General features: G+C 47.2%; 1 long non-coding RNA gene across 1 annotated transcript; it reads left to right on the forward strand.

Moving 5' to 3' along the window:
* The first annotated feature begins 5,498 nt into the window (after positions 1-5,498).
* Positions 5,499-6,417, forward strand: LOC115286434. The gene is made up of 2 exons (XR_003906061.1): positions 5,499-5,651; positions 5,850-6,417. It is a non-coding gene; the product is annotated as an uncharacterized LOC115286434 (long non-coding RNA).
* Positions 6,418-14,827: the final 8,410 nt, after the last annotated feature.

A 14,827-nucleotide genomic window follows, 5' to 3' on the forward strand; every position in this document is an offset into this window, starting at 1 on the left:
AGAGCGGGCAGGGACCAAGGAGGTGTGGTCTGCGGGAGGAGTCTTGCTCTACACTAGACTCAGCAGGCCGCTGAGGCGGACTCCAGCTCTGGGACCTGACCAGGGCTTTCCTCTGGCGGAATTCGTTTCGTTTCTTGCGATCCAGTCCTTCCTGGGACGTAGCAGCGAGAGCTCTCCGTGCACCAGGCAGGAACCGGGGGGCCGCCCACAGACAGGGGCACTGGGTAATGGGCAGCGAAGCTGATCCTGCAACTCTGTGTGTCCGCCTTTGCGCAGGCCCTGCCCTGGGGCGTGACGTCCACCCCTTATTGGGGTCCACATCTTAGCAGGAAGGGGGACAATAACAGGAAAAAGTAAACTTGATATAATGTGGGAGCCTGATAAGCTGGTTGCGGGAGGCAGTGGATGTTAGTTACAATAGGGTGGATGGGCCTGGCAGGGACAGAGGTAAGGCGCCTTAAAGGCACAGAACAGGAACACAGAGGTAACAGCCCTGCAAATATCTGCAGGTGAGGTTCACAGGCAAGTCGTCCTGCCGGCACCAAGCTGCAAAGTGGGGAGATTGAAGGGAACCAGCACCGAACCCCAAGGGAATGGGGCACGAGGAGGCAGGAGATGAGGTCAGAGAGAGAGGTCCCTGGGTGTTTGAGCAGAGAGGTGCTGGCATGGTGCTGGCATTGTAAAGCATCCCTCTGTCTGTGCTGTCTGTTTGGCAGGACCAGAGCAGGAAGCAAATGGTGCCCTGGAGAGGAGGAAGTGTGACCTGCTGGGGAATCAGCCTGAGAAGAGGCAGGGGTGGGTAGGGAGCAACTGGAAGGGTGAGCAGCTGCTGACCTTCTGGGCAAGGTGATGGAGTGCATGAGGGTGGAGGCAGGAGTGTAGTTGTAAGGTCCATTAGACTCCCAGCACAGCCGCTGTGTGGTATGAGTTTGCAGGGTCTGGAGATGGATGAGCTGGTCAAAGGAGTGAGCGAGGGATGGGGGGGCTAAGCCCCCTGCCCACGCGGGAAAATCAGCCAGTCCAGGTGGATCGTGAGAGAGACTGAGATTGAGCAAGCTGGGGGGAAGGAGTGAAGTCTGGTCAGCTGCTGAAGGGGCAAGGGGAGTGAGACCGTCTGGGGCCTTGGCCAGTGGAATGCAGATCCATTGTAGGGGTAAAAACTGGATTGTGGGGGGCTCGAGGGACGGGGGTAAATAGAGACAACTTTTCTAGGTGGTTTGCTGTGGAGGAGTTTCTGGAAATGGAGGCTGTTTTATGTTTGGTATGGAGCCTCAGTGGCACTGGTGCAGTTCAGGGGAAGGCTGACCATGCTGGAGAGAGGGAAGGCTGCCTGAGCCCAAGTCCTCACCTGGGACCGGGGACCAGATCCAGAGAGGGGGCTGTGACAGCCCTTCATGCTGCAGGAGGTTGGGTCTGTGCACCATCTCATCCAGCTGCTTCTGTTTTCCAGTGAACTGGCAGCTAAGTTGATTCAGACTGGAGTGAAGGCCTGGGCATCAAAAAATGGGAACAACAGGCCAGGATCAGCGCTGGGCAGAGGGCACAGTGACCTCAGGAAGGCATGTGAGGGCCCTCCGACACTGTAGTCATCTGTCTGTGAGTGGGGGAGAGCCAGGAGCATGTGCATGAGGCATGGCCACAGGTCTCTCTCAAAGGATGCAGACCAGACTTCTGGCCTGCCTGCTCTCTTCTGGGACCTTGTCAGCAACAACATTCCAGACCTTGACCCTGAACCCTGGGCTCCTGTATCCAGGTAGCTGGCTACATCTCTACTGGGATATCTTTTTTTTTTTTTTAATGTGTGTTTATTTTTGAGAGAGAGAGAGAGAGAGAGACAGAGCACAAGTGGGAAGGGGCAGAGAGAGGTAGACATAGAATCTGAAGCAGGCTCCAGGCTCTGAGCTGTCAACACAGAGCCTGACTGCAGGGCTCGAACCCACAAACTGTGAGATAGTGACCTCAGCTGAAGTTGGAGGCTTAACCAACTGAGTCACCCAAGTGCCCCACTCCATCCATGGTTTTCCACTCAGTGTAGATGCTGGCTACCCTCCAATGTTTATGCACGACGTGTCCCTCCAATGAACAGCAGACACCATTCCCGCCAGGTTCTAGACACACCACTGGGCCTCCCCAGGTAACCCGCTTCCTTCCATTTTCCTTTCTCACCCAATAGCCACTCTACCTTTTCTGTTACTGGAGCACAAACATTTGGACTCATTCCTGATTACTCTCTTTCTCTGTTTTCCCACATCCAATTCCTGGGGAAGTCCTGTTGGCTCTATCTTCAAATATGGCTTCCATAGCTGCTGCCATGGCCTAAGCCCACCTATCCTGTCTGGGTTGGTTCCACAGCCTCTGTGCCCACCCCCAGTTTGTGCTGAACAGAGCAGCCAATGAACTGATCCTTCGTTACCTAAGTCAGAAGGTGCCAGACCTCTATTTAGCAGCCCAGTGAATGCTCTGAGCCTCCAAGGTCTTGCCTTGGGCTGAAGCCCTGCCTTGACTCAGGCCTGGCTCTGGCTGCTCTCCCCCACTCACTTTGTCCAACCTCATGGCTCTCCTGGACACGCCAGGCCCTCCCATCTCAAGGCCTGGGTGGCCCATCCTTGATGCCCGTGTGGCTCCTTCATCTCTCAGGTCCATGGTCAGATCTCACCTGAGGCCTCTCCTGATGAGTCTGGCAAGAAAACCTCACCATTTGATAACTTACCTTAGTAAATGGTGCTAGTATATAATGGCAAGACCCTGATACATTGCTAGTGGGAACAGTGGGGAGATTGAAAATATCCTGCAAAAGTATGTGAGGATTTATCCTTTGGCCCAGCAATCCCCAAGTAGGAATTTATCCCAAAAATAAATAGGGAAAACTGGTAAAACACTGGCAAAAATGAAAAAAATTTAAAAAATATGTGAACAAGATTACTAATTGAAACATAATTTGTAACAGAAAAAACTGGAGCCAGTCCACATGGTATCACGTGTGGGTAATTAATAAACAATCGAGTCTGCACACATGGGTCCTGGCAGCTGCGAACAGGGCGGCAAGTCCCAGGCCACATCGTTAAGACAAGCAGAGAGAACGGTGTGAAGAGTGATACCACTTACCCCGTAAACGGGGATCGTTGCTTGTTTTCGATGTGCTTGCTTGGGTTAAAATCTCTGTGGGTTGCAGCAGGCTAGTGCAGTGGCAGGACTTCTGTGTCTCTCTGAATCCCCTCATAAAACAGAGAGAGGGTACAATAACAAACCCACAGGGGCACCTGGGTGGCTCAGTCGGTTAAGAACCTAGCCAGCTCAGGACATGAGCTCTTGGTTCATGAGTTCGAGCCCCATGGGCTCTGTGCGACAGCTCTGAGCCTGGAGCTCGCTTTGGATTCTGTCTTCCTCACTCTCTGCCCCTCCCCCACTCATGCTCTGTCTCTGTCTCTCAAAAATGAATACGTGCTAAATAAATTAGAAAAACCCCAGCAAGGTGAGGATGTGGAGAAACGGACACCCTCCTACACTCTTGGTGGGAATGTAGACTGGTGCAGCCGCTCTGGAAAACAGTATGGAGGTTCACCAAAAAATTAACAATAAAACTCCCCTATGACCCAGCAATAGCACTGCTAGGAATTTACCCAAGGGATACAGCAGTGCTGATGCATAGGGGCACATGTACCCCAATGTTCATGGTGGCACTTTCGACAATAGCCAAATCATGGCAAGAGCCTAAATGTCCATCAACTCATGAATGGATCAAGAAGATGTGGTTTATATATACAATGGAGTACTACATGGCGATGAGAAGGAATGAGATCTGGCCATTTGTAGCAACATGGATGGAACTCGAAGGTGTTATGTTCAGTGTAATAAGTCAGGCAGAGGACAGATACCATATGTTTGCACTCATATGTGGAACAGGAGAAACTTAACAGAGGACCATGGGGGAGGGGGAGGGGGAAATAGTTGGGGAGAGGGATGAAGGCAAACCATGAGATTCTTGAATACTGAGAACAAATTGAGGGCTGATGGAGGTGGGGGAAAGGGGAAGGAGGGTGACGGGCACAGAGGAGGGCACTTGTGGGGATGAGCACTGGGTGTTATACGGAAACCAACTTGACAATAAACTATAAAAGGAAAAAATAAATATAAAAAAAGAAAAACACCAGCAAAACAACAATCAGGTGGGCTGCAATGACCTCAAAGCACACACACAAATAGGCACATCATTCTACACAAACAGATAGCCATTTCCAGTGCACGCCAGAGAAATGTGCTTCGTGTACCACGCCACGTGCCGTGTCATAGGACATAATACACAGGAAGCTGAAGTACTCGCTTCAATCAGACAAAGGAAAAGGTTAGACACCCATCTCACAAATAAACACTCATGTCTCCCCCGCCTCACACACGCAGTCACACACACACACACACACACACACACACACACACACACACACTGCATAATACTTACTTTCCACCTCAGAACACCATGCTAAAAGATTCATTATTACATATCCACAAACAAAAAATTAGGTCGTCGTAGAGGTGTTTTTGAAGAGTAGATCCTATTGGGAGGCAGTCCTCCATGAATATCTCACGTTTCTGTTTCTGCATGGTCCAGGTTCTCAGCACAAAGTCAGGTAAAACCTCTTAGGAATGTTTGTCTCAGAGACATGCCAGGACAATCTGCAAACAGATTAGATTAGATCCTTCCCCTCCCTGGAGTTTTGCTCACATTCCAGTGTGAAGAGAAGGTCTCCCTCTGGAAGGCAGGACCGGAGGGTCACAGCACCTCTGTCTAAGATAATATTTCAGGGTTCCTCTGAAATGCTCCCCACTGCATGTGCATGCCACCTGCCTGCCCGTGGAGATGAGTCAGAGGAACCAACACAAGGCAATGCCCTTCACCTCTGACCCAGGACCCAGGTTTCCTACACACACATTTATGAGACCTGTGGTAGGCCTTGTTAGCGTGCAGGTAGAGCGGAATCTCAGACCTAGCCCAGTTTCTGATTTAACACACACTCATTTTACACCACACACACACATACCCTTCACATACTACACACCAAAGAATTAGATGCCTATTTTTCCCACTCAGACACAAAAGAAGGTTAGTATTTCACACTACTACATAACAACATTAGATACTTATTTCCCTCGTATACATACTAGACACTACGTTGCACCATGCACATACAAAAAAACTGGCCACCTCACAGTATGTGCATATGCAAATTCAAGAACTCCGACCCTTCCTCTACTTTAGCTTGGCTGAACAGATGGGAGCAGCAAGAAAAAAATGGATCCCAGAGTCCTCCTTGGGGGGTGGGGCTAGCCAGCTGGGGTGGAAGATGCTTGTCATGACTTTGAGATGAATGAGCCTCCCAGGCTGACTTCCCTGGACTGCGGCAGAGAGACAGAAAAGCACGTTGGGGGAGGCAGCCCCAAGGGCTTCTCTCTGGTGGGAGCCAGCTGGGGCGCAGACCGCAGTGACCAGAGATTTGGTTCGTTTAACTAAACAGGTTCACATTCCAGTGCAGATGTGTGAACCGTTTCCGGTAGGCGGATCCCCTGACTGGCCTCCCACACGGGTAAGGACAGCCGTGACATGCCTCAGCAGCCGTGACCTCATGGAAAGCAACACGGAGTGGACACTTGTAAAGGTGTGGATGCTGGGAAGGGAGGGTGGACTTCTGGAATCAGAAGTACCAGGGGCTGTTGTCCAGGATGTGTGTTGCAGGATGGGATCTGGGGGAGTGGGCTACCCTGTGGGGAACTTGCTAGACAGGCCAGAAAGGCCAGCCCACCCCATGCACTTCTATTTTCTCCGACATTTATGTGCTGGCTCCATCCTGTTCCAGGGATTTAGTTGTGGACAGACCAGCCCTCAAACAGCTGACATTCTCTTGAAAGGAGCAGATAAAAGCCAAGTAAAAACCAAACAAACAGGATGGGCCGTGCTCACCGCATGAGGTGAGATTTCTTCCCTGATGTTGGCAGCGAGGAAGGTGTTGTCTTTACTCCATTCAGATCGACTGCTCTCAATTGCTTAATTGTGAAGAAGATACTATTCATCGAAGACACAGTAGCCTGAAAAAATCTTGATTAATGCTAGTTTGGGATGCTGATGGGAGTCTGTACTTGCTTAAGAAAAAAGGAGATATAAAACTGAAACAGATTTAGTCATAACTGTGCGTTGAATGCTATTTTAAACAAGTCTTTAAAAGTCATTTCAAAAGGAAGACACCAGGTGGAGATCACTAAAGAGCATCTTCAAGATGTGGCGGTCCCAAAGGTGTGCGGATGAGTTCTGGCTCACTGTGGACGGTGCTGCGTCTGGATTCTAAACTTGAAAAGCTTAGACGCTTACGTTGAAGATATTTGTTCATAATTCCAATAAAATGTGAGAGCAGAAAAACTGGTTTCAAAAGAATGTGCTTTCCATGCTATGTGAGTTTTTATTTTATTTTATTTTTAATGCTTATTTATTTGAGAGAGAGAGTTTGCACATGCATGAGCAGGGAGGGGCAGCAAGAGAGGAAGACAGAGGATCTGAAGCAGTTCCGAACTGACAGCAGAGAGCCCTATGCAGGGCTTGAACTCAGACTGCGAGATCATGACCTGACCCAAAGTTGGACTCCTAACTAACTGAGTCACCTGGGGTTTTAAAATTAAACTTATTTTGAGATAATTATAGATTCAGATGTAGTTGTAGGATGTAGTAAAGGGATTCCTTGTATGCTTTGCCCGGTTTCTCCATAGATAGCATCGTCAAACCACAACGCTGATATCACAGCCCTGATACCAACACAGATGAGTCACAATCTTAGGTTTCTCCAGTTCCACTTACAATCATATGTGTGCGCTCGGCTTCACATGGTGGTATCACACACATGGGTTCCTGTCTTCCCTGCCACAGCCGAGATAGAGGATTTATCACCAAGAGGACCCATCTCCCACCTGCCCCTTCATGCCTAAAACACTAGTCTGCTCTCCACTTCTAAAATGTTATCTTTTCAAAAATGTTAATAAACATAATTGTGAAAAACAATAAAGGGGAGTGTCACTGAAATGGAATAGGGGGTTTCCACAAGTGAAGCTCTTAATCGCAGAATCAGCAGAAGCGACGGACCCTTTAAGCTGGTTTCCTTCTGCCCAGCAACAGCCCAGCCAATGAGAGACTGTGATAGCCAGCCCAGCCAATGAGAAGCCACTACACTTCCGGTTCCCAGCTGGACTTCCTGCCCTCCTAACTCCCTCTTTCCTCTATAAAAGAGCCTTCTCTGCTTTGTTCTGCAAACTAGCCTATGGTTTTTCAGTAAGTTGCTTGCCCTGGACTGCAATTCTCTGATGTTTCCAAATAAACACATTTTTGCTGGTAAAGTAACTGGCAGTTTTATTTTTAAAGTTAATAGATTATAAAGGATATAACCTTCTGAGCTTGGATTCCCCCCTGCCCCCCATTCAGCATAATTACCCTGAGATTCACCCAGACTGCTTCCTGTATCAACAGTCCATTCCCACTGAGCCCACTCCATGGTGTGAATGCACTGCAGTTGGCTCAAACATTTACTCACTAAAAGACATCTGAGTCATTTCCAGTTTTTAGGTATCACAGATAAGGCTGCTGTGAATATTCCGGTACAGATTTTTGTTGAAAACAAGTTTTTATTTTCCTGGGATAAATTCTGGGAGTGCAACTGCTAGGTCATATGATAACTGCATATTAGTTTTATAAGAAACTGCTAACCTGTTTTCCACAGAGGCTGTACCATTTACATTCTTGTCAGCAATGGATGAGTAACTGAGTTACCCACAACGTCACCAGCATATGATATCATTGTTTTTTATTTTAGCCATTCTGAGAGGTATGTAGTGGTATCTCATTGTGTTTTTTAATTGTGGTTTTAATTTGTATTTTCCTAATGACTCATGATGTTAACCATTCATAATTATTTGCCATTTGTGTCTCCTTTTCAGTGAAATGTCTCTTCAGCTCTTTTGCCAATTGAAGTTTTGCTTTGCCTTTTTACTGTTGGGTTTTGAGGGTTCTTTATACAGTCTAGATACCAGTCCTTTGTGTCCTAACCCGGGGCCCGGGGACTGCTCGTCCGCCCGTCCGCTTCCACCCCAGGCTGGAGCGGCACTTGTGGGTGCCGCGGGGCACTAGCTCACCAGGTCCAGGCGCGCTCGTCCCCGGCTTTGAGTGCGCCTCAGTCGCGGGTCCTTCACCTGAGGGAGGGAGAGAAAAACAGGGCAGGAGAGGGAAGACACAGAGAGTGAAGACACACATGGTTTCTGATCAAGCCTCTAGCTTCTTTCTTCTTCTTCTTTTTTTCTTTGATCGGTTTCTTCACTAGATCCCTCTTACTCAGCCCGACGTTGGGTCGCCAATTGTTGTGTCCCACCCTGGCCAGCAGGGCGGAAAAATCCTCTCGGGTTCTCTTCCTGAGGGAGGGAGAGAAAAACAGGGCAGGAGGGAGAGATGCAGAGAGTGAAGACGCACACGGTTTCTGATCAAGTCTCTAGCTTCTTTCTTCTTCTTCTTCTCTTTTTCTTTATTAAGAAAATAATTCCTCTTATATAGAAGTTTGGGGCGGGGAACTGCCCCGGATCGGTTACCAGGTAAACAGAGTCAAATGCATATCAAAAGAAGCGCCCAGACTTGCCTTTGCAATGCTGGGGAGGGGAAGCTAGCACTGAATAATCCAAAATGCGGTATTGATCTTTTGTGCACCTTGGCCACTCTACGTCTGGCCCAGCATGACCGACGCCAAAAATCTTGGACCAGGAAATGGCAGTCTCCAGCCTCCAGATGCAAATCTTGTTTACTGGTTCACTCCCCGGAGAGTGATAATCCTTGCCTGAGGCAGCCAGAAAATTTGGCGGCTTCTGACAGGTCCTCCCTTTAAAACTGATTTTAAAGCTCCTTTTAGGCAAGGAAAGGACTGTGCCTGTCTTAGGTCGGAGACCTGCCGATCCTTCTTACCCGTCATGGGCACACTCAGAAGCTTGTGTCTGAGCTCCTGTCTTAGGTGAAAGGATGGTAAGGCCTCTCTTACCCGTCATTGGCTAGCCAGCCCGTGCCTCTTGCCACAGCTTTTCCATCGGCCTCCTGAATCGGCCTTATTGAGCTTAATATACTGGACCTGGGTATGCTGCGCCTATTTGCTGCCTCAGGAGAGCCATGACCTTATTGAATAGAACAGGGCCCAAGGGCACCCAGATCAATAAAACCGCAATAGGTCTTAAACATGGAAGGGGATAGGGTAAAAGTCCATAAAATCTATGAAGAAAGGACTGTTGATGTGTTCCTTCCTCCTCTTCTCCAGGTTCCTTTTGAAGCTTCTTTTCCCAGCTTGGTCCTAAAGGAAAGACAAAGATTTCTCTCAAGGAGATTTCTTCTCCCTGGAGGACTGAGTGCTTTGATTGATTTGTTTTACTAATCTCTCTGGCAACCATCTGCCTGCATCTGTTTTTTGTTGGTAAATGCAAACTGAACCTCGTCCCCAGATGAAAACTGGGTCCGGACCATGCCACTTGTTATCCAAAGGGTCCTTCCAAAGCACGGTAGCAAAAGTGTTTTGTGTCTCATTTTGCCAGAGACGCTCAGCAGCTGAGCGTCCTTCTTTATCCAAAGTTAAGAAATTTAAAATAAACAGTGCATGGTGCAAAAGATTCCTGGGAGATCCCTTGATGGGGTACCAGTTCCCCCTCTTTTAATTTTATCAAGGGTATTTTTTAAAGATAAATGTGCCCGTTCTACTATACCTTGTCCTTGTGGATTATAAGGAATTCCAGTGATGTGTTTAATGTGTAACTGTTGACAAAATTTAGAGAACACGGTTCCCGTATATCCTGGTCCATTGTCAGTTTTCACCTGTTTTGGGATTCCTAACACTGATATGGCAGAAAGCATGTGTGCTACGGCGCGCTTTCCTGCTTCTCCAGTTTGTAAAGTAGCATGTAGGAAGCCGCTGTAGGTATCAACATTCACATGGACATACTTCAGATTTCCAAACTCTAAAATGTGTGTGATGCCCATTTGCCAGATGGCATTGGGCACTAGTCCTCGAGGATTTACTCCCAAATGAGGAACAGGTAGATGCACAACACAAGAAGGGCACTGTTTTACTATCTGTCGTGCCTGCTCACGGGAAATCTTAAACATAATTCTTAAGGTGCGGGCACTGAGATGATGGGTAGCGTGAGCTCTGGAGGCTGCTTCTACTCCTGTATCCTGGGGATGTGTGATATTACAGATTCCTATTGTAGCTAAATCAGCCTTTTGATTACCTAAGGACAGCGGGCCTGGAAGGCCAGTGTGAGCCCTTATATAACCAATGAAGAAAGGATCTTTTCTTTTATGAATTAAAGACTGAAGTTGCATAAAAAGAGGAGCGGCCCCTGAACTCTGTCTAATTTGGGCTGCAGTTTCCAGTAAGGGTACAGAGTTAGCTATACAAGCACTGTCTGTGTATAGATTAAAAGGTCTATCATGAAAAGCGGAAAAAACCGCAATAACTGCGTGCAGTTCTACAAGTTGAGCAGAAGTGGACGGGGTGGAAAAACTTATGACCTGATCCTCAGAAGTATAAGCTGCAATGCCAGTAGAGGATCCGTCAGTAAAAACTACTAAGGCCCGTGATAGGGGCTGTTGAGAGGTTTTTGTTGGGAATATAAATTCCTGATTCTTAAAGAAATGTAAGAGCTTATGAGGTGGATAGTGATTGTCTATCTTACCTGAAGAGGAAGCACACGCAATAGGCCAGCAATCAGGAGTCCGAAAAAGCCGGTCAAGCTCACCTTTTGAATAGGGTCGTATGATGGAGTCAGGCTCCTCCAAAGTACTTCACACTTTGTTCTCTCCCTGGAGCGAGGAGGCCAGCCACGGCCAGGTAGTAAGGATAGATGACCTTCGCAGGTGAGGAGGGAAGATGCACCCACATAATGGGACTATTTTGCCAGAAAACTGCTGTAGGAGTAAAAGAGGTATTGCAAATAATAAGCAACAGGGGTTGATCATAATCTATGGCAGTGACAAACTGGGAGTGGATGGCTTCCTCCACAATTTTTAACGCTTGACGGGCCTCGTTAGTGAGAGATCTAGAGGATTTGGGATCTGGGTCCCCCTGGAGCATGTCAAACAAAGGTTTGAGCTGTCCAGTGGTGAGCCTAAGATAAGGCCCAACCCAGTTTATATTTCCTAGTAATTTTTGGAAATTGTGGAGTGTCTGTAGAGTGTCTAACCTGAGTTCCAATTTTTGAGTAGTTATATGGGCTCCTGAAATCTGAAAACCCAGGTAAGAGTAAGGGTCTTGTAACTGCACCTTTTCAGGGGCTCTTTGCAGCCCGTGAGCCTGCAGGGACGACTGTAAGTCATCAAAGCATTTCAGCACCTGCTGGCCGTGCCTCCCGGCCAGAGAGTGTCAGCCGTATCGTGTACAATATACAGTTCCCTCCAATCATCGCGAACCTTTTGAATGGCTTTTGCCACAAACTTTTGACACAAGGTGGGGCTATTAGCCATGCCCTGAGGTAAAACCTTCCATTGATATCTTATCATGGGCTCTTTAAGATTAGCAGAGGGCACGCTAAAAGCGAATCGCTCTTGGTCCTCAGGGTGGAGGGGGATGGTAAAGAACAGTCTTTAAGGTCTATGATAACTTTATAATACCCTAGAGGTATAGCCACAGGAGAGGGCAGCCCTGGCTGGAGTTTTCCCTTTAGAACCATAGTACTGTTTACTGCCCTAAGGTCCTGCAACAATCTCCATTTACCTGATTTCTTTTTTATGACGAATATAGGTGTATTCCATGGGGACTTACTCACCACTAAGCGTCCAGCAGCCGATTGCTCCTGTACCAGCTGATGCGCTGCTTGTAGCTTTTCAGTAGATAAAGGCCATTGATCAACCCACACAGGGTCATCAGACTCCCAAGTGATCTTATTTGCATGAGGCACAGGAATGTCAATGGCCACTAGGTTAAATTTTCAAAACCCCCTTTTTGATGGTTATTTTGTACCTCAATAGGTTGGGTAATACCATCTTCATTTTTTCCAAGTCCCTTTTCCAGCTTAAATCCCTGAGTTAACATCTGTGCTGTAACCAAATCATTAGGCCTACACATAATGATACCCATTTGATATAACAGGACTCGCCCCCAGAAATTAACATGTAATCCTTGAATAACATAAGGTTGAATGTCTCCCTGATTTCCTTCTGCATCCTGCCAGCGCAGTAATTTTGTACTCTTTTCCAGGTTTTTACTCTGCCCTATGCCTTTAAGGTTGGTTAAGGTAGGGGATAAGGGCCATTGTGAAGGCCAGGCCTCTTTTTTTAATAATGGTGATGTCTGCTCCTGTGTCTATTAGACCTTGAAATTCTTTGCCATCAAGCCAGAGTGTAAGCATGGGTTTTTGGGTGTTAACAGGCTGTACCCAATAAGCATCGGAGGAGCCAAACCCTTGGGCTTCTCGGCTTGAGTTTTTAAACGAGTTGTCAGCAGCAGGAAGAGGCAGCAGAAGTAACTGCAAGATGCGCTGTCCTGAGGGTACTGTGGTAATCTCCTGAGGGGAGGAGGCCACAATTTTTATTTCTCCCGTATAGTCGCTGTCTATCACTCCAGGATAGACATGTAGCCCTCTAACTATAGCACTACTGCGTCCCAAAATTAAACCAAAAGTTTTAGGGGGTAAGGGACCATAAATTCCAGTAGGTAGGATTTGGACTCCCATCTCGGGGGTCAATACTGTGCGGGCGGTGGAACAGAGGTCCAGTCCCGCCCTTCCTGGGGTTGCTCTGCAGAGGTCAGAAACGGATTGTTTGTGGGAACAAACTTGACTGCCCCGGAGGTTCGTCTGGGTTTCGGGGCCTGGGGCTGGCCCCATTTCCCATTTCCCTGCAGGGGTGGTAATGGGTTACCCTGGAAGTCTGTCTCTGATCTACAATCTTTAGCCCAGTGTCGGCCTTTTTGACATCGAGGACACAAGCTAGGAGCACCATTACCATCATTGGGCCACTTGTTGGATCGACAGTCTTTGGCAAAGTGACCTTCTCTACCACAGTTGAAGCATCCTTTCTTGTCTTGGTGGCCTAAAGGTTCGGCTGCGGCCATTGCTAAATCCTGCTGGTAAGCTGAGCTGAGGTCCGAACACAATCTAATGTAACCAGAGAGATCTGTCCTTTTTTGATGAGGTCTAATGGCTGCCTGACATGCGGGATTTGCATTTTCATAGGCCAATTGTTTAACAAATTCGGAGCTAGCCTGGCATTACCAAGGATATGCCCCGCTCTAAGAAGCCTATGTTCAAAGTCAGTGAAAGGCTCATTTGGACCCTGTTTGACATTAGTTAAAAAGGAGCTATGATCCCCTTTAGTTTGCAAATATTTTCTCCCACTCTATGGCTACAAAACTCTTTGTTAGATTATTTATTTATTTTTTAGAGAGAGCAAGCGAGCAAGTGTGTGTTCTCGTGAGCAGGGGAGGAGCAGAGAAAAAGGGAGAGAAAGAGAATCCCAAGCAGGCTCTGCCCTTCCAGGGGCTGGAACACATGAACTCATGAGATCATGACCTGAGCCAAAATCAAGAAGAGTCCAACACTTAACCAACTGAATCACCCAGTAGCCTCTACAAAACTCTTTTGACAGGGGCACCTGGGTGGCTCAGTTGGTTAAGCCTCTGACTTTGGCTCAGGTCAGATTTCATGTTCGTGGGTTCAAGCCCTACGTCAGGCTCTAGCACAGAGCCTGGAGCCTGCTTCCGGTTCTGTGTCTCCTTCTCTCTCTGACCCTCCCCTCTCATGCTCTGTCTCTCTCTGTATCACAAATAAAATAAAAAATTAAAAAAAACTCTTTTGATAGGAATTGTATTAAGCCTGTAATAGATCAGTCTGGGGAAAACTGACATTTTCACTATGTTGAGTCCTCTGATCCATGAACATGGTATATCTCTCTGTTTTTTATAGGTCTTCATTGATTTCTTTCATTTGTGTTGCATAATTTTTAGCATACAGTTTCTGTGTACAGTTTGCTAAATCTACACCTGTTGACTTTAAAATTTTAAGTCAGTTATTTTACCAGCAAAAAAAAAAAAAACCAGTTTACTCAGGAATAGCAAAGAATTGCAATTTGGGACAAGCAAGCTACAGCAGAAATCATAGGCTAGTTGACTAAACAAAGGAGAGGAATGTTATTTTAAAGAGAAGGAGGAAGTTGGGAGGGGTTGTTTTGAGTGCAAGTCCATTGGAAAAAGACAAGAGTGTACAGTGATGACAGTTTCTCACTGGCTGAGTTGCAGGGGTGGTTAATTTCTTATAGGAGATGCAATGCCTATCTTTTCCTGTTGGGACCTGTAACTGATGACTCTTTCCTGTTGACAATTCTTCTGTTAGGGTCTGTACTGGCAATTTTTGATATTGAATGGTATGGCATGAGAGCTCCCCCTTCTGGACTCCTGACTCCATTAAAAAATTTTTTTTTTAATTTTTGAGAGACAGAGCTCAAGGGGGAGAGAGAGAGAGAGAGAGAGAGAGAGAGAAAGAGAGAGAGAGAGAGAGAGAGACATAGAATCCGAAGCAGGCTTCAGGATCTGTGAGCTGTCAGCACAGGGCTCCGCATGGGGCTTGAGCCCATGAACCATGAAATCATAACCTGAACTGAGGTCGGATGCTTTAACCAACTGAGCCACCCAGGCGCACTGACTCCATTATTGAGGTTTCCTTTCATTAATTTTTACAGACCCCGGGGAGGAGGGTCTGTAAAAAATTTTTTAAATTAAAGATTTTTAATTTTCTGAAGTAATTGTACATGGTATTGCATATTTAATTTTAGTTGCCA

The sequence above is a fragment of the Suricata suricatta genome, chromosome 1, assembly GCF_006229205.1.
Source record: "Suricata suricatta isolate VVHF042 chromosome 1, meerkat_22Aug2017_6uvM2_HiC, whole genome shotgun sequence".
Taxonomy (NCBI): domain Eukaryota; kingdom Metazoa; phylum Chordata; class Mammalia; order Carnivora; family Herpestidae; genus Suricata; species Suricata suricatta.